Genomic DNA, 27,118 nt, shown 5'->3' with positions numbered 1-27,118 from the left:
GTGGCTCTTTGATTCCTTATAGAGCTAAGATTCGTGGATATTGATCCAATGCGGGCCCAAGTTGTTTTGCTGCTAGGGATATTATATTGTTTTCTTATATCAAATCTTATCAATCCTGTCAATTATATCAAATCTTATCAATCTTATATTCAGGACCTTTTCCTGACAGATCCTGAAAAAAAAAACGCCTTTCTCCCTGGAAAAATTAGATTTTAGGAGTAGATTGTCCATGGCATGGCAGATTTTTCTTGAAAACCCAGGTTTGGCCTGTCAACAACGGATGCTTTCCGAAATTTTTCTCTTTTAGCGCCTTTTTAAGAATCATTTCATTTCATAAGTCTCTCCTTTCGAAAATCGATTTTCTATAAGAGAGGGATGGAAGAGACAAGTGCACTCCCCTATAAAGAGGCATGTGTTACAAACAAACTATTTCGTTCTTGTTGCTTTTCAATACAAACTTTTACAACGTAGGGGGAATAGCCCGTAATGGAAATCGAATTCTGGATTCTTCGCGCCATTTACTTCGGAAATGGAAAATTTTCGAAATTGGAAAAATATGGAAGCGGTACCGACTTTTGCAGCTGTTATTTTGGATCGTAAAAAAAAAATGGCGGAGTTTTCATTCTAAAATTAACCGATGACTCTTTCAGTAACATAAAATTTTATAAATCGATGAAAATTATTATTCGGAAACATCGAAATCGCCTTTTATCCGATGGGAGTCCATATTTTCAATCTATGCAATTTCTCCATTACAAAGGTTTTATAAAATATACGCAGAAACTTTGTATAGAACAGAACAGTTTATCACACGTACCATTCTATTCAAGGGAGTTAAATATTATAAATTCATCTCTATAAACTGTGATTTCTTCTCTTTTCGCAATGTTTTATTTCTAGCAATAATATACAAAATGTTTCGATAAATTTGATAAGTGATCAAATGATTTTCATTATGCATTTTCTTAAATAGTTAATTTAAAATAAACGAATATCTGTCTGAAACAAGAAATTTTACTGAAGCTTTCCAACTTTTATTTTCTCTCTTCATTTGCAGTTTTTGAAAGCAATGTGTAGAAATTCAAATTATATGGAGTTAATTCAGGATTATGAATTGGTAAAATGGAGGTCAGAGAATGAGTAACCTTCGCTGTTTTCGAAAAGTCGACGAAGTCATTGAAACAAATACAGGATTTTTTATAATTCCCTGTGGATATTTCATAAAACTAAATTACAATTTAGAAAAATTTTAAAAAAAGGACAAATCTTGTACTAAATTTTGAAAGAAGTAAAAGCTTTCTTTATAGCCCATTATTTATTCAATATTTCTATGAAATTATTTAAGTAATTATTCAGTAATTATTAAATGACATAGAAATAAAAGCAAAACGAAAGAAAATCTAATAACAATACACTAAGTAAATTATAAAAAATTAATTTATAAAATTTGCATTACTATTACCCATCAAATTTTTAATTCAAAATAAAATTTCCGAATTCAAAAAATAAATAAACGTATTTCTCTGATAATCATTCTAAATTATTATAACAGATTTTTTATTTTCCTTTTAACAAAACTTTTAGCTCATTTTGTTCATTTCTAGTTTATGTATCCTCTAAAAAACATTTTGAACAGGTCTAAATGCCTCTTCAGACCAATTGTCGATCATAAAACCTGATTTTAAGAAAAATACAAAATTCTTCTTCTTAAATTATTCCAAACTAATCAGTGTTCTTTTTTTGTTGTTGTTGCTTCACAATTCATAATTTTTGACAAACTTCATTGATAAAACCGTGGTTCCACAAAAAGTACGTCAACTACATAAGGTTCCATAGTCGAAAAAACCGCAGATCTAGAATATTTTCCTAGCACAACAAAATAATCTAGAATTGGACACCATATGACTCATGAATAAATTAGAGATGGAGTTATGTTGTCATAATCTCTCCAATCCACGAGCTGTCCCTTATTATTGGAATTCCCATATACTTGACTCACGCATTCATCGAAATGCAATAATATGAGTGCACTCCTCTTAATGACTTGCGTTCGCTATTTGACCCATATGATTTCGAATAAACAATGATTACTCTCAGTCATTAGAATCTGCCATCTATGCACATATTATTGAAATGAGGAGTAGCATCATTATCTATTGACACTTTTGTAACTCACTCGACGCATGATATTCCAGTGACTTTGTTTAGACAGCTCTAAAATATTTTGAAAGAGCAAACGCTGACACTTATTGGTTTGAAGATGAATTATGTTAGAAGATGTCGATTCGTCACGTGAAATCGATTTACAACATTATTCGACAAAGACGACACGATGCGTCGACAGTATTTCGAGATGTTTCATTCAAAATGGTATAAAAGTGTTCTTTTTGAACGAAACATATTGATCGGTAACAATGGTTCTAAAAGCGTTCTGGCACAGAAACCGAAACGAAATGACACCAAAGATATATGAAGTTACGACGTGTAGTTTAGCTGATTAAACCATGCTATAAACAAAGTCTGATGCAAAAAAAAGAGGGACAAATATTGTAGATAATTGGATTCGTTTACTCGAAGTTAGCAACACCCCTTTCATGGGGGAGGAAAAATGTTTAATTGATTATTTAAAGTCATGGAAGGCATTTCTTATCAAAAGTATTTGTTTGAATGATTGCATCGAGTTACGAAAAGTAGCATTATAATTCCCATAAAAAGCAACACCAAAGATATGTGATACAAAAACATGATACGAAACCAAAAGATACCTATGATTAAACGATGTTATAAACTAAGTTTTACTCAAAAAAGAGAATAAGAATATTGTAGATCACAGGTTTTGTTTACCGGAAGTCAACAACGCCCTTTTCATGCGAGATGGACTAGGTTTGATAGACTACATAAAGTCATGGATGGTATCATTATTATTCTTTATAAAAAGCTTATATTTGAATGACTGCATGGAGTCAGAAAAGGTATTATTATTATTATTCCTTATTAAAAGTGACACCAATGACATATGATGCAAAGATGCAAGATACGACAGCATAGATATATGATATTACGATGTGTAGGTAGATATATAACGATACTATATGAACTAAGTCTAACGCAAAAAATATTGTAGATCATTAGATTTGCTTACCCGAAATTAGAAGCTATGTGAGATGAACAATGTTTGAATGACTACATTTAGTCGTGGAGGGTATCATTATTATTCTTTATAAAAAGCTTGCATTTGAATGACTACATAGAGACATAAAATGTATTATTATTATTCCGTATTAAAAGTGACACCAATGATATATGATGCAAAGATGTAAGATACGACAGCATAGATATATGATATTACGATGTGTAGGTAGATATATAACGATGTTATATGAACCAAGTCTAACGCAAAAAAATATTGTAGATCATTGCATTTGCTTACCCGAAATTAGAAGCGCCCTTTCTATGTGAGATGAACAATGTCTGAATGAATACATAAAGTTATGAAAGGTATTATAGTATTATATCAAAGGAAGGTATTATTCCTTATCAAAAACCTTTGTCGTGTCATTCTGATTAAAGATAAGGTAATAAATAAAAAAGAATAATAGAACAAATGCAAGAAATGTTATTCTGAGCAATAACTCACGCTTAAGAGAAGCATCCCATCTGCTGCTTGGAAAAACAACGCATATTTCTTTCTTTCGCAAAAGAGGAACTTATTAACGTCCACTCCTGCTCCACCCTATCTGATCTTTTCNCTATAAAAAGAAACTCCAAAGATATATGATACAGATACATGATACGAAACCAAACGATACCTATGATTAAACGATGTTATAAATTAAGTTTTACTCAAAAAAGAAGAAAAGAATATTGTGTATCACAGGATTTGTTTACCCGAAGCTAGCAGTGCCCTTTCAGGGTGGCCACTCAAATCAGATTTCAAATTTCCCTGATCTTTCCAGGTTTTTTCCAGTATAAAAAAATTTCCGGATAATTCCAGGTTTTCGGGTGGCCACCCTGCCTTTTCATGTGAGATTGACTATATTTGATAGACTACATAAAGTCGCGGAAGGTATCATTATTATTCTTTATAAAAAGCTTATATTTGAATGACTACATAGAGACATAAAATGTATTATTATTATTCCTTATTAAAAGTGACACCAATGATATATGATACAAAGATGTAAGATACGACAGCATAGATATATGATATTCCGATGTGTAGGTAGATATATAACGATGTTATATGAACCAAGTCTAACGCAAAAAAATATTGTAGATCATTGCATTTGCTTACCCGAAATTAGAAGCGCCCTTTTTTATGTGAGATGAACAATGTCTGAATGAATACATAAAGTTATGAAAGGTATTATAGTATTATATCAAAGGAAGGTATTATTCCTTATCAAAAACCTTTGTCGTGTCATTCTGATTAAAGATAAGGTAATAAATAAAAAAGAATAATAGAACAAATGCAAGAAATGTTATTCTGAGCAATAACTCACGCTTAAGAGAAGCATCCCATCTGCTGCTTGGAAAAACAACGCATATTTCTTTCTTTCGCAAAAGAGGAACTTATTAACGTCCACTCCTGCTCCACCCTATCTGATCTTTTCTTTTTCTTCTTTCCAGAAATAAGAATCTTTTGAGGGATAGTCATAGATCACTCCCGTGAAAGAGGAAAAGGGTTGAGAAGGAGTTCCCGGATGTCAAGATGTTGATGTTCGGGCAAAGAGAGATATTGCTTCATTATTTTTCAAATGAGCACCTCCACTACCATGATCCAAGAAATTCTTGGGAAGTTTTTTCGTAGTTTTATTCCTTCCCCATCCCTTCTAGCGATGTATCGTTTTCTGTTCAGTAATTACAAGAATTTAAGGAATAAGGATTTAAGAATTTAAGGAAGGTGTAATAGTGTGGCCTTTCATGAATGGGTCCTCTTTAAAGAATGAGCACTTGCAATCAGCCATTTTTCAAATTAGAATTCGATTCTTTTAAGTGTTTTGCGGGGAAAGAAATGTCGAATTTTCCAGTTTTAAAGTGAGTGATTTCTTGTCTCAGAATGTGTAACGGTTATTGCAAGGATATCATTAGAACTAAAGCACTCACTTAGCTAACTTGAATTTAAAATATTTTAAAAGATATATTTTACACTAAACGGCTTTAAAGTCTTCTTTTACGTTGGAAAACAATTCAAATAGTTTAACTCTTGCTTTTAGCTTAAATTAAATTAAAATATTTGAATATGTACCTCAACTGAAAAGATAAAAAGCATGCTTTCGCAAAAGAACTCAAAGGTAAAAAGTAATTTTTTTTACCTGTATAGAAAACTCCAAACCATAAGATTTTATTTGTTTTTTAATCTAGAATGGATCGTTATTTATTTTTAACGTTTTTTTTTTTCAATTTATCTTTATATATTCACTTTTTATTTACATCTATGCAATTTTTGATATTATAATGTCAATGCGATCTATGTCTATGAGATGTTTGATGTTTATATGTCGAGTCGAATGAAACGTATTAAACCTAAGTTTATTTACTATAGGCAAAATAGTTTTCGGCAGACATTTTTTTTAACTTCATAATCAGTGTTTCAAACTTTCGGACGCAGGTTGTTGAAGATTTGGTCTGTTCGAATAGTTGTTGAAACAGAGATGAAATATTAAAAGAAAAATCCATGTGCTTAAATATATTCTGCATGAAAATAATAAATAAGAAAACTAATGGAGCTCTTTTTTGGAGAATGATAACCCACTATGTGTTATCCAAAAATCGCTAAGCACAAAATATCAATAGGCAATGTCCAAAAATCTAAAACACAATGATAGAAAATTTTTAAAGTACTAAAACAGTTTCGATCTTAAAATTTCAAATTGGGGAAGCGTGGAAACCATGGAAAATATCATTAGTTCGAGTTCAAGCATTTTTCCAAGTTGAGATTTTTTCTGACTAACAGCAGTTGTTTAATTAAAAAAAGTTATTATAAAATTCGACCGACACGTTCAGATTGATAATAAAAGTCATCAAGTGGATGAAAACTTTCCACCAAACCACGTAATCGTAAACCACGTAAAGAAGGTGAAAATAGCGAAAAACGCATGCAGGTTCTAAATTTAGAAGACATGCAACTAAATAAATACATGTTTTTAATAAAAAATCACTTTTGTTTCTGTGGAATGCACAGCATCACGAGAGGCAACGCAAACTTCGAACTTCTCCACCTTGAATTGTAAGCAATTACCGTTGTCGTTGAAAGAATTCATGTATTCACGAATATAGTAATATTGAATGTACACTGTAAGAAAATGGATGCTGAATGCATACTGTAAGAAAATGGATGTTTAATGTACACTGTATGAAAATGGATGTTGAATGTATGTACACTATAAGAAAATGGATTTCACAAAACTTTCTTCGTTTTTGACGAAACCGTTTCTTGGTATATGCTCCAAGCAAACATTTCGTCAAAGTGACGAAAAAACTATTTTTATATAATATAACCGTTTTGAACCCAATCCAGAAGACAAGGCAACTCCTGCATCAGGTATTGGGAAAAATTTGCCTTTGTGGGGAATTTTTGAGGAAACTAACCAGCATCTGTCTTACATAGAGAGGAAAACGACGAAACCCTCCCATGGTTAGTTTGACGGCGATGGGGCTCTAACACATGATCCGTCTATCTCTGAGGATATTAAACATCAGCATTGTGGTCGGTGCAAGCCGGATGGGAAATTCGTATCAACCAGCCATCGCGAGGATTCGAACCCGGTTCACCTCATTGAAAGACGAACGCTCCATCCCCTGAGCCACCACGGCTCCGAAAAAACTATTGTCAATTCTTTAAGGATAGTATTTCCTTGATTTCGTCAAAATTAAGGAAATATTTCGTCATTCTATTTTTTTTCTAAAAAAAAAAAATACTCTTGGAGCCTATTGTATTTAACTTTCTAATAATCACTTGGTCGTGGGCACCATATAGGTGGATCAGTGTCGCCCAATCAACACAAGAAGAACGGATAGAACTGAGAGATAAATTACACACATGTCCTATACGGATTCGAACCCGGGATTTCCCTGGGACGAAGCCAAATCCTTGAACATCATACAGGCTGGTCAGCTTGCTCGTCATCTTATGTTCGATCGTTTAGTCTTCATTCAAGTTTCGCCATTCTTGTTAACAATCTCCCAGAATGCACTAAGATGAGGTTCTTGAAATGAGGAAACATTTTCGTCATATATTTGAGAGTTTGCAATCGTGAATTCGTGACGAAATGATTTTCAAAATTAACGAAATACAACTCAAGGGTTGTTGAATCTTCAAAAGTGTGAGTTTTATTTCTGAGAGTGTTGACTCAATAATTTATGAATGTAGTAAAAGAATTTGGTTTTGGCGTAAGTTTTTTTAAAGTTCAAATTTGACTTAACCTTTTGAAGCTAGATTCGGTTTTTAGCTTTTTTTTACCCAAAATTTTCAAAGTTTTTTGATCACCAGAGTTTTTACAGTGTATAAGATTTTATAGTTTGGAGATGGTTTAGAGGTTATTTGTATAGATTTGTATAGATAGTTCTATACAAATCTATACAAATACCTATACAATCTCAACGTTACAACACAAACTGAAGAGAAGAATATAACAGTTTCTTGACAAACGATATGCATTTAGAAAAGGCTAATTTTAAATAAAATTTTTATCGAAATATAAACAACTATAAGAATGCGAATGATAAAAAAAAATTCAAACATGCCCCTACATCCAACCTCCACATTTTAACTAAATTTTGCCAGTAGATAAAAATAGTGTTTTTTTTTCTTTTTCGTAGTGCAATAATTGTACCTGTTGTTAAGATAAAAACGAATTCATAAAAAAATGTCATGTGAAAATGATGTTAGCCAACATTAAAATGCTGCTCACTCATGTTTGATCCAATCTTGAATTATCATTGAAAAGATCATAAACAATAACATAGTATGAACAAAAATCTTGTAAAGAAATAAAATAACTCAAAAAATTTTAATAGATAAAAAATAAAGACCATTACCACAAAACCACATTTTTAATGGCGTGGTGTAGTATTTGTGAAACTGTAATTTATGTTAAACTGTTCTATAGGTAACATTTTAGCCGCTTTAAGAATGAAAGCAAAATAATACAAGGAAGGGGTGTTGGATAAAACGTCGTGAAAACATTTACAGCTGTTTAAGCAGGGTGAAGGGGGTGCTCATCCCAGACCAGCGAAAGAAAAATTTAGTCGTTTCACGAGAATAATTCGGCACACTTCCTTCTATAATGGTTTTTCTTACTTTTTTCTACTTCCAAATCTGAATAATGATCAAATCAAGTTAAAATGATCAAGTTAAAAGTTATTATGAAAACAGGGCGATGCGTTATCATAAGACTATTTGAAATATCAGCTGAATCAAAGGGGCTCTGCACAGGTAATGCAATTTTATTTTCATTCAAAAAATTTATTACGAACTTTTAACCAAAAACTGCACCAAGATCTTAGGATAGTTTCTGGAGTAGTGAAACACTGAGTACGTTTTTTTAAACTACTTGATGTAAAGTAGCCGTAACCATTTTTGTTATTCAGAAGCACTAAAATTTATAATAACAATAAGAGCATACATAAGTGTCAGTAAAGCTATTTTTACGATATAGCAAAATTCATTAATTTAGGATGCATATATCAAATATTTCGTGAAATAAAATTAGTTTGTTAATCAAACATACAAATAGAACAGACAGAGAACATCGACCAAGGCTTAACAAATCCATAGCGGATAGAATTTAAATATTAAAAATAATTGAATATACTTAACAGATTTATGTAAATTAACTTAAGAGAAGACAATTATATTTATTATGCAACTAAAAACCCACACATCTTTTTTGTAACAATTTACGCATTTGTTTACTTGTTTCCGTAAAATATTCAACATCCTCAAGCTTTCAAGTCAAACTTTACCTTTTCGTTCGATAGTAAAGAAAAAAAAATCGATCGCCTGATGGATCATCTGACTCCAAACATTTACTAAAATAATTCATGAAAGGGGCCAAAGCATTTGATCTCGGTGCAAGCTTTTTCATTTGTTGGAGCAAAGATTTAATTAAATACATTCCTTTAAAAAGTTTACTCCTGTTTCAATGGAATGTGCGCCGAAAAATCAAACTTCCACGTTCTCAGCATCGAATTATAAACTAAAAATATCGATCGTCTGACGGTTTACAATCTGATCGTTTGATCCGAAAATAGAGGAATAAAATTCATGATGGGTGCAAATGTATCTGATATTGTTGTAATCTTTCTCAATTATTGCAGTTTAGATTTAATTACACCCTTTAAAGTGTGTTTGAGCGTTCAATTCGGAATTAAATGGAAATAACACGCAATATTAAAAGTTTTTTTTTAACATCAAATACACGAAGGTATTACACCACTTTTTCCAGCTTAGCAATTATTCTTTCTAGATTTAAAAGAAAAGTAATCGTTGGCGTTGTTCATACTTTCACTTCCGCTTAAAATTATAGATTCGTGCATTAACTTCTCTTAAACCAGCTTGTCAATATTTTATTGTCGAAATTGCATTATCATTCGCCTCGGCGTAACATACCTACTGCTAGATTCTTCAAATAACTTCTCCCTTATATATCAAAAATAAGGTGGAATCTTCTCTAAAACTCAGTTTTTACGGTTCAGCTAACTAATTTTTTATAGCCTACTGATACCATGATGATAGAAATGTCACGGCTTATAGATGTATTTTCAACAATTCAGTCTGTCTTCTGCTTTAGAATAAATTTAAAATATTGAATTTCAATAAAAGAAATCACGAAACTCCTTATTTGTCCCTGATTTAGCTTGTTTTGAAGTCCGTACACAGATTTAAGAGAGCTACACTAATCTAGTCAAGGAATATAATGGAGCAAGATTTCTACCCAAAAGACTAGAGTAATTGGATGCCAAGTATAAATCAACAGCAATCTTAAGCATATCAGCTCTTAATATGGTACAGTTTCATTTCAATGTGACATGATTTATTTTAGTTTTTAGTCTAATTCAAAATTATGGTTGCGAGCACATGTTTCGGATGCCAAAACCATTCATTGTAGAAGTAACAAAAATAACGATGCATTTCATTTTGATTCTTTAATATACCTAACATTTCCGTAGAATTTTTTCCCATTATATTTAACATTTTAAGAAAACGCACTCTCTTTCATTAGTAAGACGGATCTTCAAAAAAGTGTACTTAATGTATGGAGGGATGCTGTATTTTTTTTCTCTGTAGAAAAAAATAAGTTTTTTTTCTTCCCCAATCCAGAAAAGAATATTATGGATCTCTATGCATTATTCATCCCACATAACCGATATAGGGGAAGAGAAAACAAACTGCTCCCCGAGGTTAAAATAAACATTGCCCGGAGAGAGAGATGGTTTTTCTTTCAAAAAATAACAAAAAAAGGAGCTTTTTAAAAAAAGCCACAACGAGAGATTTCCGATTCAAACGTCAACCAAAACAGGCCGTTCTTTCCACCAAAAAGAAAACTGCGACTTTTCCTGCAATATCCCGGGCACACAACTTCCGAAATCTTGATTTATGCTAGACGATATTTCCCACACTACGGCACGAATCTCTAATATCGAAGATTTTTATTCTTTTCCTCAAAAAGTTCTTTGAAAGTCAAATTTCGAAACTTCTGGCTCTAGGTGACACGAAACTAACGCCCAAGAAATCTCTTCGTAAATGGAAGACAGAATGCATCTTTTTAGTAAACAAATGGGAGAGAAAGTATGATGAAGTTGCGTCTAAATATGACTAAATGGAATATTCTTTGCGTAATTTTAAAAAATTGCATGGAAGAGTTTTCGTAATTTTAAACACGAATTCTTTACACAATACCCGTAGTAATTCTTTAAGAATATGGAAGGCCTAAGGGAATGAGTGGCTCAGTAAAATGACAATAACGGAAATTTTAAATTTGGTCTGTTTGAATCAAAAAATAACTCTTGTAAATAAACACATATACATCTTGTCTGCATCCTGGCTTAGTATCTTTATTGAAAGTTGTAATCAAGTGGATGATGCATCAGTTTATCCAGAAAGTTGAAGAAACTCATTCCAAGCGAAATATTGTGCTAAGTAGTTCCTTCGTCTTCTAGGTTGAGTTCAAAATTACAATATTGCACAATGATAGTCGTAAACTCAGAATTGGGGCGTCTGTACAACGCAGGTTTATGTAAGAAAAAAAATGCTCTTCAATTCTTTTAAAAATTAAAAATCTTGATGTAAACACTTTAAATGAAACTAAAAAGTAAATCTCTTTCTCTGTAGCATTCATTTTATACATACAAGGAGCGAACATCAAAAAAAGATATTCGATATTCCACGAGATGCTTCATTAAAGAACATTTTGAAAACTAACTTCCTCCAAATTGGGTGGAAACAGATTTATCGGTGCAATCACTTCACCGAAAAATGTAACAAAGTATAATTAAAAAAAATGAAATAATCTCATTAGTGAGCTTAGCTTAGTTCAATTTAATTAATTTAACGTTCGGATTTTTTTTCTGTCTTCGATGAAAAATGATTTGCATAAAAAACTATGCGTTGGGTATATTATTTTAACAGCCTTTTTTGTGCTTTCATTTTAAACATCTTTAAATAACTTGAAAAAAATAGGCTAGAAGATTTTGCGCTAAGTTTGTACTTCTCATAATAGATTTACGCATGCAATAGTTCCTGATGAAGCAAAATAGCATTCATTATTAAAAACGATTCCTTAAAAGAATCTTTTCTAAAAGTGTTTTGATGTGTTTTAGGAATAAATAAGATTAAAAATTAAAAATTAATGATAATAAATGTTTTGAGCAAACGATTTGAATTAGAGAGTAAAAAGAAGAAAAAAAAGTGCATTTTTAACATGGAAACTGCTCAAAAGATGCGAACCATGACGTTAACGTCAGTTAATTTCAAATTCTATTGATATTTATGTTATCTGTGTATATTATTTAAGTTTATATTTACATATACGTTTAACAAGTAGCTAAATTATCATTGACTAAAGAGAGATTTAATGTGTTTTAAAAATAAATAAGAATAAAAATGAAAAAATAATTATAAATAAGTTTTTCATCAACCAACTTCAAAAAGACAGTGAAAACAGACGAGATATATGTTTAACTTGGTCACTTCTCAAAAGGTTAGGAACCATAACGTTAACATCAACTAATTTCAAATTCTCGTGATATTCATGTTATAAGTGCTAATTATTTAATTATACGTTTAGCAAGAGTTACTGAATTAAAATTGGCTTAAAAGAGATTTGATGTGTTTTAAGAATGAATAAGATTAAAAATTAAAAAATAATGTTAATAAAATTTTTGAGCAACCGATTTCAAAAAGGGATTGAAAAAAATACGAGATATATGTTTAACATGGGCACTTCTCAAAATGTTAGGAACCATAACGTTAATATCAACTAATTTCAAATTCTCGTGATATTTGTGTTATAAGTGCTAATTATTTAATTATACGTTTAGCAAGAGTTACTGAATTAAAATTGGCTTAAAAGAGATTTGATGTGTTTTAAAAATAAATCAGATTAAAAATTTAAAAATAATGATAATAAATTTTTTGAGCAACTGATTTCAAAGAAAGAGTGAAAATACAGTGAGATATATTTTTAGCATCATGTGCTTAACATCATGTAAATCATCAAGTACTTAACATCGGCTAATTTCAAATTTTATAAGTAGCTATGTTATATACACTAAATATTCCTTACTTATGCTATATATTTTACTGTTGAAGTAAAATTAATGCTAAATTATTATTTTTCATTGAATTATCAGATTTCCTAAAGCAATTATTGAAAAACTATCGGCGTTAAATACATTACAATTTTTGTATAATCCTATATTTTACTTGTAAAAAAACATCATTTTGTTGCTGAAATATTTCCTAAAAACATAAGAAAGTAATTAAATTCTTGAAAATTATTTGAAGACTGGAAAAACAGGGTTTGAAGTGTTTACTTTAATCTATTTTTTTGCGGTCTGTCACTTTTTTGGACATGTATCCAGACGTTCAATTACTTTTTCTAAGAATCTTTCATACAGTCTACTAAAAATCCTTCTTTTATCTTTTATAACATATCAATTGCTGCCAGATGCTTAGGATATTAAAAATATTATAAGTACATTTAAATTTGATACAGTTATTTTGATTTAGAAATATCTAGACACAATTTAAAAAAAAAACTTTTTTTTGATATAACATTGGCTTAGGTAACATCTTGAATATCCAAAAAAAAAAATTAACTTATTTCTAGAAAACTTTTTTTATACCAGTCGTTGAACAGCAGACCCAATTTTTCGGGTTTACGACTGCTAATGTTCAACTCCGTAGCTTCGTAATTTTGAACCCTTTCTAGATGACATGGGAACTCTTAGATTAAGTATTGGGAGAAATTCGCCAGCGTGGAGGATTTTTTGACGGAACTAGCCCGCATTTTCGTTACATGGAGAGGAAAACCACGAAATACCTCTGAGGATATTTTACGTCAGTAATGTTGTCGGTGCAAGCCGGATGCGAAATTCGCATTTACCAGCCATTGCGGGGTTTCGAACCAGGTTCAACTCATTGGAAGGAGAATGCTCTATCCCCTGAATCATCACGGATCTCTAGAAAACATTTGCGAAATTTTGTGTTAATTCCTGTACCTAGACAAAATGATAACCTTACTGGCTCAGGGAACAGAAACCCGCCTCTCAATGAGGTGAACCGGGTTCTAATCCCAACTGTGTCTGGTCGATACAAATTCCTCATCCGGCTTACACCGACCACAGTGCTGAAGTAAAATATCTTTAGTGGTAAATGGATATTTCGGCGGATTAAGGATTAGTCCCTTATCAGTCAGGCTAACCGTGGGAAATTTCCGAGGTTTTTCTCTCTATGTAACGCAAATGCAGGTTTTTTAGAGCAGAAAAAGCAAATTTCTCCCATGATTTGATTCAGTATTTCCCTTGTCTTCTGAATTGGGTTCAACATTATAAGGCTACGGAGTTTAACATTAGTAGTCGTATACTCAAAATCGGGTAGGCTGCTCAACAACGGTAATAAAATACTAAAATAAAACCTGACTCAAAGAATTTCACAATAGATTAAATTTGAACTTAAAAGTTTTCATAGCTTAAAGTTTTAATCCGTGTGATGCTCCCACTTTTTGCTCATACGAATACTGCCTACATACGAATTTATAAATAATTTAATCCTTTGGAATCGTTTTCTTTTTGATACATTTCAAACGATTATTTTAAGCTAGAAAAATGAAAATTCTCCTTGAATTACGACATTAATTCCTGAATAACGTAAAGTTTGAAGAGAATAAAAGATTATAATAGGAATTGTGAAAGTAATATTTGTTTACACCATTAAGAGAAGACAAATTTATATTCCGTAATCCCCGCAGCCATTTTGTTTAAGTCGCTTTTATTGAAATATCTAAAGACTCGTCAAATACTTTTGCAGGTAGGATAAATTACCTAAAATATTTGCACTCCCGTATTTTTCAATTCTCTTTATTTCTAAATCGAAATACGGATTTATCTTTTTTTTTTCTTTACTGTTGCGGCATTAAACGATAGAAAGGTATAGGAAAATGGAATATCCAACTTTTTTTCCCCTTTTTCCTTGATTTCAATCTCCTTCGGTGAATTCGAAATCGGTGTTCCGTGGAAGCGATTTGAAATATTTCATTCTATCTGGTAGAATGAAAAATTCGAAACGTACTTGATATCGATTTGTGAGAATTATCGATACCAAATAATCGTTGCCATCCGAGTCCTTCTCAACTGACATCTGGAACTAACATGGGAAATATATAGATATCCCTTTAACCCTCGGGTCTCGCAATTTAGATGATGAATTGCATGCAGGGAAGTACTTCAATCTAATTGTGGAGGACGCCGTTCCCCCCCTTTTTTTTTTCTTCTTAAAACCGAAACAGCATCCTTCGTATGCAACAGTTACATTCAGAGAAATCGACAGAGGTTTCGAATTTAATCTGATTTGGCAAAAGAAAAAAAAGGGACCGAAAGGAAGGTTACATACTAACTACATATACTCAGTCTTTTAACATTGCAATAGTCAAAAATGTTGATTTTTTCTTTATTTCTAATTCACTGTTAAGGTAATACTTTCTAAAGAGCTTTTGACTGATTTTCACCATTGATGCAAAGTATTCCAAAACTTTTAATATGAAGAAAATGTAGTCAATTCATTATATTAACGAAGTAACAACTCTACAGCAAAGCCTAGATTCCAATGAAAATCTTGGGCATTTCGCTTTCAATATTATTGATTATCTTAGGAAATTATTGAAGATCTCAAGTTATGTCATATTCAAGCGATAACGAGGAAAAATTGAAAAGTTTTGAATTGTTCTTCTCAATCAGGTCAAGCTGTGTAAAGGGAAAAGCTTTTGTGATATTTATTTGTAAGAAATGTTTAATATTTAATCTAAATAATGCAAGTTTTTAACACGAAGTTGAAATTTTAATGATCAGAAATGCATGGTTCTGAATAATAGAGAAAGAACTAGATTTTAGAGACACTTTAGAGAGGATTCAGAGGCGTTATTTATATATATATATATAAATATCTCACATTACTTAACGCATGCTATCACAGTTTNTGCTTTGTTAATCAAGCCCCAAATAACTTGGTTAGCTATAAGTCCACTTCATTAATGATTAATCATGCAATTAAGACAACACATATATCATTGCTAAAGGAACGAACAAAAGAAAAATCGTGGGGAAATGACATCTTTAATCTCCCCGATTGCCCAAGAAGCAGTGCTGTAGCTGCCTTTCGTCTTGCTAACAAGCACGATTGCTTATACGACCATCTTTTCCGTCTTAAAATAGTGGATAATCCTGCCTGCCCCCTCTGCCGCAGTGGTGCGACGATGAATGCTGGACATCTTCTCAACTGTTCAGTTCTCACAAAGAACTGCATCTACTCCCGATAATGGGAGGCCAGAAAACTTTTGTTCAATTTAAGTTCTTGAATTAATTTTTGTGTTTGATGTTTTGCTTTTGTTTTTGTATTTTGTATATTTCATCTCCTTCTGTATTTGTATTTTTGTTTTATTTTGATCTCTGTACGGCGTTAGGATAATGTCCGTATCGCCTGCTGCATTGGAAATAAAAAAAAAATGAGTAAGAGAATGTTTTGATGATAGTGAAGAAAAAAAGGCATAATTAAAATTTTATTTTCGCAAGTTTTTTAATTGCATGTCATTTATTTCATTTTATAAGTTTTTATTTAAACTTATTGTTAGAGAACAATTTTAATCTTTTAAAAAGATATTAGTTTTAAAAATTTTAATAATTAATTTAATTTTTTGAAATTTTACGCTAGAACACATTTTAAATTTAGTAGCGAGAAAAACTAGCATTTTTAGCAAAACATACCATAAAAGATTTCATAGAAATCTTCGAGAGTCTGGAAAAAGGGGGCGGAACCCACTATCATATATTAAGGGCAGAAATAACGAAACAAACTGTATATTTGAAAGAAAAGCATGTTATGGATTTTGGAAGGTAAGAAAATCTACTTACTTGTATTTATAAGTTGAGTTTAAAGAGAAGAATGAACAATCTTTGCTCAAAAGAACCTAGAAAAAAAAAATTGAAAAATTTTATGTCATGATCGAAAAATTATCATTATTGCAGGTACTTATAATATATGTAACATAGAATTTTTGTAATCATTATCATTTTTGCAAGTATTATAACTGAACCTAAAGGGGAAATTTATAATAATAGATAAAGCGAAAAGTTTATCTAGGAAGAAGATAATTAGAAACTTCGTTAAAAGATAGCTTTTATAGACTTTTAATCGACATCTTGTCATATAATATTTTCAGTCGAAAACAAGAATTTGTTTCATTCATTACATTTGTTTCATTCCTAAAATATATCACTAATTTAATTTGCAAGTGCTTTCTTACGTTTCGCGTAAGATTAAAAGATTCCATATCTTAATTTCGTAAAAATAAAATTTACCTGATGAAAACTTGTATATTTTAAGAGAGAAAGAGAAAACAAAAGCAATAAAAATTTAACAAAACGCAATATTAGTATTTTAATAAGCTTTTCTTTGTGTAACTTAAGTTTATATTTTACCTTTCACAATCTATTATTTAATAAGGGGGTGAAGCACTTTATTATTAATAAAACAAAATTCCAACAGTTTCAGTATTAGTTTCAGTTGTCAAATTTTGAATTTTGATATTTTCGAAACCATTTAAAACTAAATTTTTCCTGCCAATGGGATCAGACGTAAAAAAAAATATGTTTTGCCCCCGAAGCTGTATGAGCAAACTGTATGAACTGAATCTGTAGGATCAATATTGATTCGAGCTTTTACTTGGGAATTCCCGATTTTCAAAACATTTGAAATCTATCACAGTTTCTACTTCATGTTTCAAAATTTACTGAATTGACACAGATTTATATCATAGACTGTTTTACTTAGAATGGAAATATTAATATTGAGTAGCTTTTTCAAGATGAATTTTTGAAAGATTCTATGAAAAAGTCAATAATAAAATTAAATAAAAAAAACTATACATAAAAAATACATATGAACAGTATAAATATACAAAATAAACATCTGAAGTTTTATGTATATATATATATTATCGACATTATACATTAAAATATACTAAAAATCATTTTTTAAAATATGTATAGTCTTCTAAACATTTCAAAGTACATATTTTATATACTCTAGAATTTAAAAAAAAACATTTAAAAAAACCAATTACGGATAAAATAATTTTCGGTCATAAAAACCTAAAAACGCTAAATATTTTTCTAAAAAAAAGAAAGAAAACTTTTGAGACCATAAAATTGATTTATACTCTATTTAAGCAATAAAAGTTGTGTTTGAATAAACGTTAAATTTGAAGATTTTATTTTAACGGCCGTTATAATCGCTTCTTTCGTTATAAACATAAAAAACTGTTTTAAATAATTCATTGCAGAAAAATTTTGTTTCATGAAGATTGCGTGAAAAAAATGATTTAAAGTCAAGATAAAGTAAAGTATTGAATTAATTATTGTTTAAAGCACAGTTTTTTTTAAAATATTTAATGAACAAACTTAATTACTTAAGATTTACTCCTAATATATAAAAGACAAAAACATGACAGTGATAAAAAAAAATAGGGTAAGTCTAGGTTAGATGGCCTTAGAGGAGGGATACCCAGTTAAAATATCTTCGATACTTTTAATATATTACAGCAGATACAGTTTTAAAGGAAGCAGTTTAACTTGTTTATAAATTTGGATAGAACGTTGTTTTTCGTGACAACAAAAAGTATGTGAAAATCTAATACTTATTTCGTTTGGAGGTCAAATATTTTACGTATTATATTATAGTTTCTTAGAACTATCTTAACCCTTAAAGCACATATATAGTCCAATATAATCATTAACTTCAGGAGAGATGGATGTATAAAATGCAGGAGAGGTTGCCACGTTTCATAAATATGTCTTGGCATATCAAATATGGTAGAGTGCTTTAAAATTATTATAAAAGTAGGAAAATAAAAATTATCATAGTAAGTTAGTCTTCCCCACGCTTAATATCTCCAAATAGATAAATCTAGAAACGAAATCTCTTGGTTCGTTAATGGTTTTTTTAATTTTAAAGTGAAAACTATAATAAAGAGAAATACCTAACAAATTATCCAATAGAACCCTACATATTATTTGATTCTACACACTTCGAATTTCATGAGTATCAGTGTGTTGGATGTTGAAAAGAATTCAATACCACAGACCATATTTTATTGTTAATTTTACCAAAATCATTACCAAAGAGCTTCTGTAAAAATTGCCGACCTTCTTGGTTTTTCCATAAGATTAACCACATTCTGGTAGTTTTGACCACATTTCTTTCTCAGTGTACATTATACTTTTTTTTTATAAAAAAAATCGTGGAAAGATAAAATAGGTAATTTCAGCTTTAGAAATTTTTCCTTTTTTTTAAAATTCAAATGGGAGAAAAATTGAGGACTAATTAAGTTATAAATTATACGAAAATATCAAACGATAAAAATATCCTTTTTTTTAAATATTTTTTATATTTTAAATTTTTATTGAAAATTTCTTCCAATATCACATGTATGGAAGATAAATAAGTTCCTTCTTTATTCATTGAAGTTAACAGAAAAATAAAATAATAAAATAAAGCCTCCCAATCTATTAATAACACTAGGGAACACTTTTTTTTTTTTTTTTTTTTTTTTTGCAACAGATTTTTTTAACATTTCTTAGATAATTATGTGCCTCTGATTTCAAATTTTCAATCCGTTTTTCTCTCCAAGCTACAGTTTTTTCCTTTTCTTTGAAAATGACATTTTAAGCTTATTTTTTGCCGAATTTTACAAGCTTAAAAGCGTTATATATAACAGGAGTAACATAACTGTTGCGGCAAACTTCTATAGGAGTTAGGGCGTATCATCAGAATTAAAATTGCATAGAAACCCATGTCCAGAAATGTCGTCATATGTCGCTAGGGGCTCTTCCTTTTTATGAAATGTTCCTTCGTGTGCTTCTGAACAGGTCACAATAATAAAGTGCCCCTGACCACGTTCAACTACATCTCAGTGCATAAATTTCTATGCAATTTTAATCCTGATGAAGCGCCCTAACTGCTCAAGAAATTAGCTGCAACATTTACGCGACCTCTGTAATACATAATAGCTTGAACAATTATACATAAAATAGACAAGAAATATCTGTAGCTTTAGGAGTAAAACTAAGGTCAGATAAAATAAGCAACTAAACTATGATAAACAAACTTCAAATTTGAAACCCCTATACCTGAATCAGTCAAGATCAAAATTTAATCAAATTGAAATCCTCAGCCCCATTGTTGACACAAAATATAACACCCTGTAATTACAGTATACTCCCCCTCCCTTGTTTTTCAATAATTCTCACAATAAATGTATGCGGACATATCTTTGCCATTAATTTTTATTTAACGGAGAAAACCCTTGCAGTCTTGTAAAGAAAAATTCCTTTCATTTCGTTTCTTGATATTCGTTTGAGTTAACGCCATTTAAGATTTTCAGAAACTAGTAACTAGCAATGTCAACTGCATATTTAGTTTCTATGCATTTATTTAATAATTATTTTTACTCTTAATTGTATTAGGTCCTATACGATTATGTTGAAAACTAATTTGACATCAACAACACTTCAATTTAATTCCATATTACTCTGAACTTGTATGCAAATCTGTAGAGAAAAAAATTCTTAATGTATACATAAGGAAAATGAATGAAAATATTCGTACAAAATGCCAATTTGAAAAAGATTTAAAAATTATTTTCAATTATTTATCTGCTCAATTATGAGTACCTCCCTTCATTAAAAGCAATGAATCATTTCACTCAAGCGTCTTTTTTTTTCATTCGGATTGCGTACTTTAATTCCCTTAAGTGAAACTAATAAGAAAGAAAAGCCATAAGGAAAAAAAAAAGAAGAAAATCTTCTCTAGAGATATTTCATCAGATTTTTATACTCTTTCTTAAAAGACCGCCGAATAAAAATCTCATCGGAAAATCCTCTTTCTTCCCCCAAACAAAAGAATAAATCCCCCATTAAAGTGTTCCAACTTCAAAAGAAGTTCATTCTCTTTTCTACCTTATAATAAAAATCCCTTTTCTTTCTTTCTTTCATTTCTTCTTTCTTTTTCCTAGAAAGAAAACTATCTTTAGAGAAAGAAAGAAAAGGTCTGCCGTGGTCAAGATCTAGGAGAGAGACTTTTACAAGCTTTGGAGGGTGGGGGGAGCTGCTTTAATCCTCCCTCGGGTGTACTTTAACGGAATCATCTATATATACAGATATATATAGTACCCCATACCTCTTAGTTCCAGCGGTACTTGGGTGTACTTTTCCTATTGACTTTTACTTCAGGCTAATACTCCAGGGAGCAGGAACACAGGGTCGGACGCCAATTAGTTTTTCGATCGAACTTTCCTGGGTTGGTTTCGAATGTCGCGCCGTTTTTCGCTTTCATTCCATTCTCTCAATTATTCGAGTCCCGGGGCGGATCATTCGAATTTATCTTGTGTGGTGGAGTTAAAGTAAAGGTGACGATTCGGAATTGTCGGTGCTTCATTTGATTTATTTCCGGACAAATGGCCGTAGTTTAACTGAGTAGCAGATAAAAGACGATTCATTGAGTCAGTGTACAGGGTGCAAAAAAAGGTACACTCTGAATAAATTTTAATTTAATCATCGGATGTTTCCAGTACTAAAGCTCATTCTTAATGATTTAAGAACCTAACCTTAAACACGTTAATTAATTAATGTAGACGATATTTTAAGTTACGAAAAAAGTTGTTGTTTCGAATGACACTCGGACAAGTCAAGCTCGCCAGCTATCGGCCGTGCGAATTTTGTCAGGAAAGTGCAACTTTTGCTTGACAAAAGAGCACCACAAAGGTTAAAGTACGCCTTGGGTCAGAATACAACGGATATATGACAGCACCTTCCATTCACGAGGCCACTTTTTTAATTTAGACATAGAAAATTTTCTCCAAATCCCTGTACCCATGGCTCAGAGACCGACCACAAGATTTTCGATTCCAGAGACTTTATTAGCACGTATATCGCAATGTATTCGGGGGCTCGAAGATCGAACCTCCGCCCCTCTGGACCGGAGTCCGATTCTGTAATCACTGGACTCCCAGCTCAGTAGGCATAATTTTTTTCACCTGATTCGAATTTCTGACTCTCAAAATAAGGGGCTAGTATGAAACTGGGAAATAGGGTTCATATGGTTTGATCAGGAGACTGGTCAAAAATATGACCCATTAATGTTACTTTTCTTTCTAAGCAAATCGAAAACGTTTGCACACAATGATAAAATTCTACAATGTTCGAATGAAACTTTTACAAAACCAAACTTCTTTTTCGAGTGCATATGATAAAAGTATTATTAATATGCCGGAAAAAATGGCATTAATAAAATTATATACCTACATCAACACTTTTATTTTCAGTATAAATCGGAAGTAAAGTATAATTAACTAAGTATTAAGCACGGATAAGCTTTATCGGGGTAAATGCTGAGTATTATTTTATTATCAAAGACGTATAATGATTTTTACTATTTTCGTTTTTTCCTCGTTTGGAATCGATTATCAGTTTTGAATCGATTATCAACATCTTGGGGATTTTTGACAATGTTAAGAGAGATTTAAAGTCAGGCAATTTAATTTTCGAGTCCAGGTAGGAAATATAGTACAGACGCTAGGCTCTATCGTGGTAAATGCTGAGTATTATTTTATTATCAAAGAAGTATAATGATTTTTACTATTTCTTTTTTTTCCTCGTTTGGAATCGATTATCAGCATCTTGGGGATTTTTGACAATGTTAAGAGAGATTTAAAGTCAGGCAATTTAATTTTCGAGTCCAGGTAGGAAATATAGTACAGACACTAGGCAGTACATAATTAAAGTGGCTGGTGTATCTCTGGACTATACGCTGAACAGGTGAAACTGTATTTTTCAAATTGTGATCCCGTTGATGTTTTGGAAGGGAGAAACTCAAATCTATCATGAAAAAAATGTTTGTTAATTCAAAAAAGTGCGTTTTTGTGTCTAATTTTGTAATTTTATTCTCAGTACAAAATAAACAACCAAATTCCTATTTATTATTAATTGATTAGCATAAGGACATCGAAGCATTAATATTATACAGCTTAGGACGTGAAAATCCGATCGTTAGATCAAAAGTAATTTAGAGTGCTATATTTTGTTTTCATTAATGCAATGCAAATGATCACTATTTTACAATTGTTTACTGTTCAGTGTACTTTAGTAGCTATTACATCAGTACATTGGAAATTATACGAGTGTTTTGCTTGTGAAAATGAATGGTAGTATATTTTTTTACTAATGTATGTTTTTAGTTTTAGTGACAGGAAAGAAAGAGTTTTGCTTGAACTAAAAAGAACTCAAACGAGTATTTCATTCCTTAAAGGGTCTCCTCCTTTGCTTAGGAATGTAAAACATAAATCTAAGCAACTGAATTTCTGTAACAGCAAAGGTTCTTTGCTTCATTTCCTTCTCGAAACTCGCCATTTATGAAATGAGCAGTAAAAAGGGAAATTCCTAAAAATAAAAATAAAAGAATCTGTCCCCACCGTTTACAGACAGTGACACGGAAAACGTACATTAAAGTGAAGTAAAATGTCCCCATCTATTCTATCACGAGAACCCAACCACCGCGAAAATTCCCGCATCACCATAAACTCGTTGGGCGATAAATTAAACATGAGTTTATATCCATCATATCCGAGAGTTCGGTGATAGGGCCGAGCACGTCCTATCTTAGATGAATTATTGGAGTTGGTTCTGCTGGCGGCCAGTGTTGCGAGAAATTACGCCAGCCTTAGTGAGGATGAAATGAGAGTCCATCTTTTAGAAGTCCCATTCTTCGGAGGGAGATTCGTTTGGACCCATTGGAATAAATTTAGAAGACGCCAAGGAGATTTTCTGGCAGACAAGTTTACTGGCGCGAAAATGGGAAAATTATTCAGATACAATCCCTCTTTACATAAAGCCGTTATGCAAATGAACTTGAGTTGGGCCGATGTGTAATTAAATACACATTTGAGTTCACGACCAGATTAAGACACCGTGAAATGTTAAACTAGAATTTATTGTCGTTTTCTGGGGGGTATTAAAGGGTCATATTCGGTGTAAATTGAAACGATTGCTTGCTTTTGTGTAATCCGTCGTTAAACGGTGCGGGCGAAAACAAAAAAAAAAAGAAGATAAGTTGTAAAAGTAACTCCCCATGAAAGATTGGTTACGAAATGAAACCTAGATAATGCAACAGATTGCTGACATTTATCGCTAATGAAAACAAATGAAATTCTAGAAGTTTTCGTTGGTGCTTGAAATATTATTCTTCAAAGGACGTGGCATAGAACAATCATTTTGAAACGACTTGTTCCGGCTATTGCGGTTCTGAATGACAACATGTACTGGAAACATTTTCAAAATGAACTCATATTTAAGGTCTGGATCTTGAAAGGATGTTTAAAGAGCGACTGTTTCGCTTAAAAGGAACGCTTCTCTACTTTTTATATTAGTGGAAGAGTGCGGGAGTAAAATTCATTGGCTAACGGCTGATGGAAGTTTCCTACAGTAGCCGCCACGGGGTCGCTCATAATATAACATTGATTTTAACTTACAGTGCAGTGATTATCAATAAAAAGAATCATAATTATGAGAGTTATTTAAAAAAATATAGTAGCTGTTGGTACCTGACATTGTCAAGATAAGAATCTGTACAAGAAAATTTTAAATTTACAAGGGATTTCTATTAATGAATTCATTCATTAAATAACCAGGATTTTTAAATTTACCGTCATTTAGTGCAAAACAATCCTGCGTGTAACAGAAGCTTCATTATTAAATAAGCTGATAAAAATTGATCGAAAATGGAATAAACTGTAAAACCTGCTGTCTAAGAAGAGCTCTTCACTTCATTGATCCTTAATCTCATTTGCATTCCCATGATCTCTTTTATTTGCTTTAAAAACAGTTTAAAACACTGAGAACAATATGTAGAAACAACTATTTCGTATCTCGAGTATATCTCCTTTACGAAATTTGTGACACAAATTGAAACTATATGCTGTCCTGTACCTCAGGATTCACTCATTTGCGCCAACTATAATTCAAATTTGCTGTCCATTTATAATTCTGTGCCATTTATTATTCAAAATACATGCTGTTCAGAACGATGGATTCAACTCGTTACGTGGTTCAAATCTCAAATGACGTACATTTTATTTTGTAGCACAGGATTAGCGCGTTTACGACTTTTGTACCTCAAATTTATGAGTACATGCTGTTCTATAAGAGGGGCTCAGCTCGTTTTCGCTATTTGTAACTCACATTTAATCAATTTTCTAGAAATTCTCAGGATTCACTCATTTACGCCATTTATAATTGAAATTTACTGCCCATTTATAACGCGCCATTTATTTTTCTGCGTCATTCAAAATACAAGTTGTTCTGAACGATGGAATCAACTCGTTACGTGATTCAAATCTCAAATGACGTACATTCTATTTTGTAACACAGGATTCACGCATTTACGACTTTTGTACCGTAAAGTTATGAGTACATGCCGGGATCAACTAGTTTCCACTATTTGTAACTCACATTTATTCAATTTTCTTGAAGAAGAAAATTAGTGGTTTATCTACGCGGGTAATTGGTTGAATGTTTTTAAGACACTTCCATGTATAAACAAAATATAGAAAAATCCATATGACGCAAATGTTCGATGTTATACGATTACCATCCTCCATGACCTTTAAATAGAAAACACATTATGTGTCCCAAAAGGCAACTGTTAGGAAGGCAGCCAATAATAGTGGAATGATGAAAATATATATCCCGAATACATACATAATAGAAAGTCTTATGTTAGAGAAGCTAGTTAAACGGGAAAAACGACTCCCGTGAGAAGAAAGCAACAAGAACTATAAAAACCCTCGACATTCTCTTACATTCTAACCACTTACCAAATATTTTATTATTATAGTTACCGAAGAAGGAAAAATTACCCTCTCCCGAATGTTAAAATCAAAAACATTTCATAAGAAAGCAGTTTTATTACACTTAGTTTAAGGTTATGGGATGTCGGTTTTCCGTTCGTTAACTTTTTACAAGGCTTCTTTTGTTAGATTTTCGTGTTTTTTTCTCTAATATTATAATTTATATTAACGCTAACATGAAATTTACTAAATCTTCGTCTAACGTTTTTTTGCTAATTAGATTTGTTTGCTTCTTCCTTTTATGACTAGTCTGTTAGATTTATTTGCTCCAGTATTTTGTGTCTAGTTTGTTTTAAATTTATTTATTTCAAATTTTTTCAATTTTTTACTTTCAATTTTATTTTAAATTTATTAACTTGAATACTTCATTTTTATTTCTTTCGTTTTTTTAAAGATTTTTTTTGAACAATTATATATCATTGATACGATGGTAGTCTTGTATATAGGTTTTTTCATTAGTTTAATATTATATTTAATTGTCTGCATTTAAAGAAAAAAAATAGTGATTGGTACAAAGACTTAAAAATTAAATAAAAAAATGAAATTTTGTTTTATCATTTCTTATTAGTCTTTTTTTCACTATTTACTCTTGCATTGAAAAGAGAATAGTTACGTACTTTACTGGCATTATTACCCCGTACGTCCCCCAGAGCAAGAAAGGAAAGGAATTAAAAATAACAATAACTTCATGATACATTTTATGTAAGTCTAAAATACTTATAAGGTTACCATATGAATAAAGAATACAAAATCAGTTTGAGTTCTGTAACAGCGGCAACCATTTTGTTTTCTCAAAAAATTACATGGCAACAATAATAACAATTGAACACAAAACAATAAAAAACGCGAAATAATAACACTTCAATGAATAAAACTGAACTAAAATGTTTTAAAATATTAGTTAATTACTTAATAAACCCAGAAATTGGCGTTCATATAATTACAGTAGGTTACGATAAAGGAAGTAAAATCTCTTTTTGGTTTGGAAAAGGTAATAAATAAATTGGTAAATTAAATGAATGACTTAAAAAAAGTCTGATTTTAAGAAACCAAAATTAAATTAAAATGAAATGAATGAAACTGTCTACAAATTAAGACTTAATAGACTAAAACTTAAATTGTGACGTCATTGTTGCCGAGACTTGAAATGAGTGCCCAAAGTTCTTATCAAATGATGCAAACTTCCTGTGGTCAAATAAACATATAATTTTTTTTTCTCTTTTAAGAATTAAATCTTGACCATTTCTACTTATCGAATATACCAGTGCTACTGGACTACACTGCAAGCGAGCGATAACGGTTGCAACTTCCGCAAAAGAGTATCTCTCATAGAGTTCGTTTGAATGTTGCATACATCCACAGAGAACTAATTAGTATGTTTGAGATCAATCTCACGTGACATTAATGATTTCCTGTTAGAACACGCGCAAAGAATTTGAAAA

The 27,118-nt window shown here is 31.2% G+C and overlaps 1 protein-coding gene across 2 annotated transcripts in view; it reads right to left on the bottom strand.

The window, feature by feature from the left end:
- The window catches only part of LOC107449631 (astakine), a 103,230-nt gene that overhangs the window by 39,412 nt on the left and 36,700 nt on the right, over nucleotides 1–27,118 (bottom strand). For both annotated transcript variants that reach the window (XM_043044034.2, XM_043044033.2), the window contains exon 2: nucleotides 16,630–16,685. The gene's annotated coding sequence lies outside the window, so the exon portion shown is untranslated. The remainder of the gene's footprint in view (nucleotides 1–16,629; nucleotides 16,686–27,118) is intronic.

Source organism: Parasteatoda tepidariorum, chromosome 2 (assembly GCF_043381705.1).
Source record: "Parasteatoda tepidariorum isolate YZ-2023 chromosome 2, CAS_Ptep_4.0, whole genome shotgun sequence".
In the NCBI taxonomy this organism is placed as follows: domain Eukaryota; kingdom Metazoa; phylum Arthropoda; class Arachnida; order Araneae; family Theridiidae; genus Parasteatoda; species Parasteatoda tepidariorum.
Note: the sequence above shows the minus strand (reverse complement) of the source record. Positions and strands in the feature narration are given on the sequence as shown.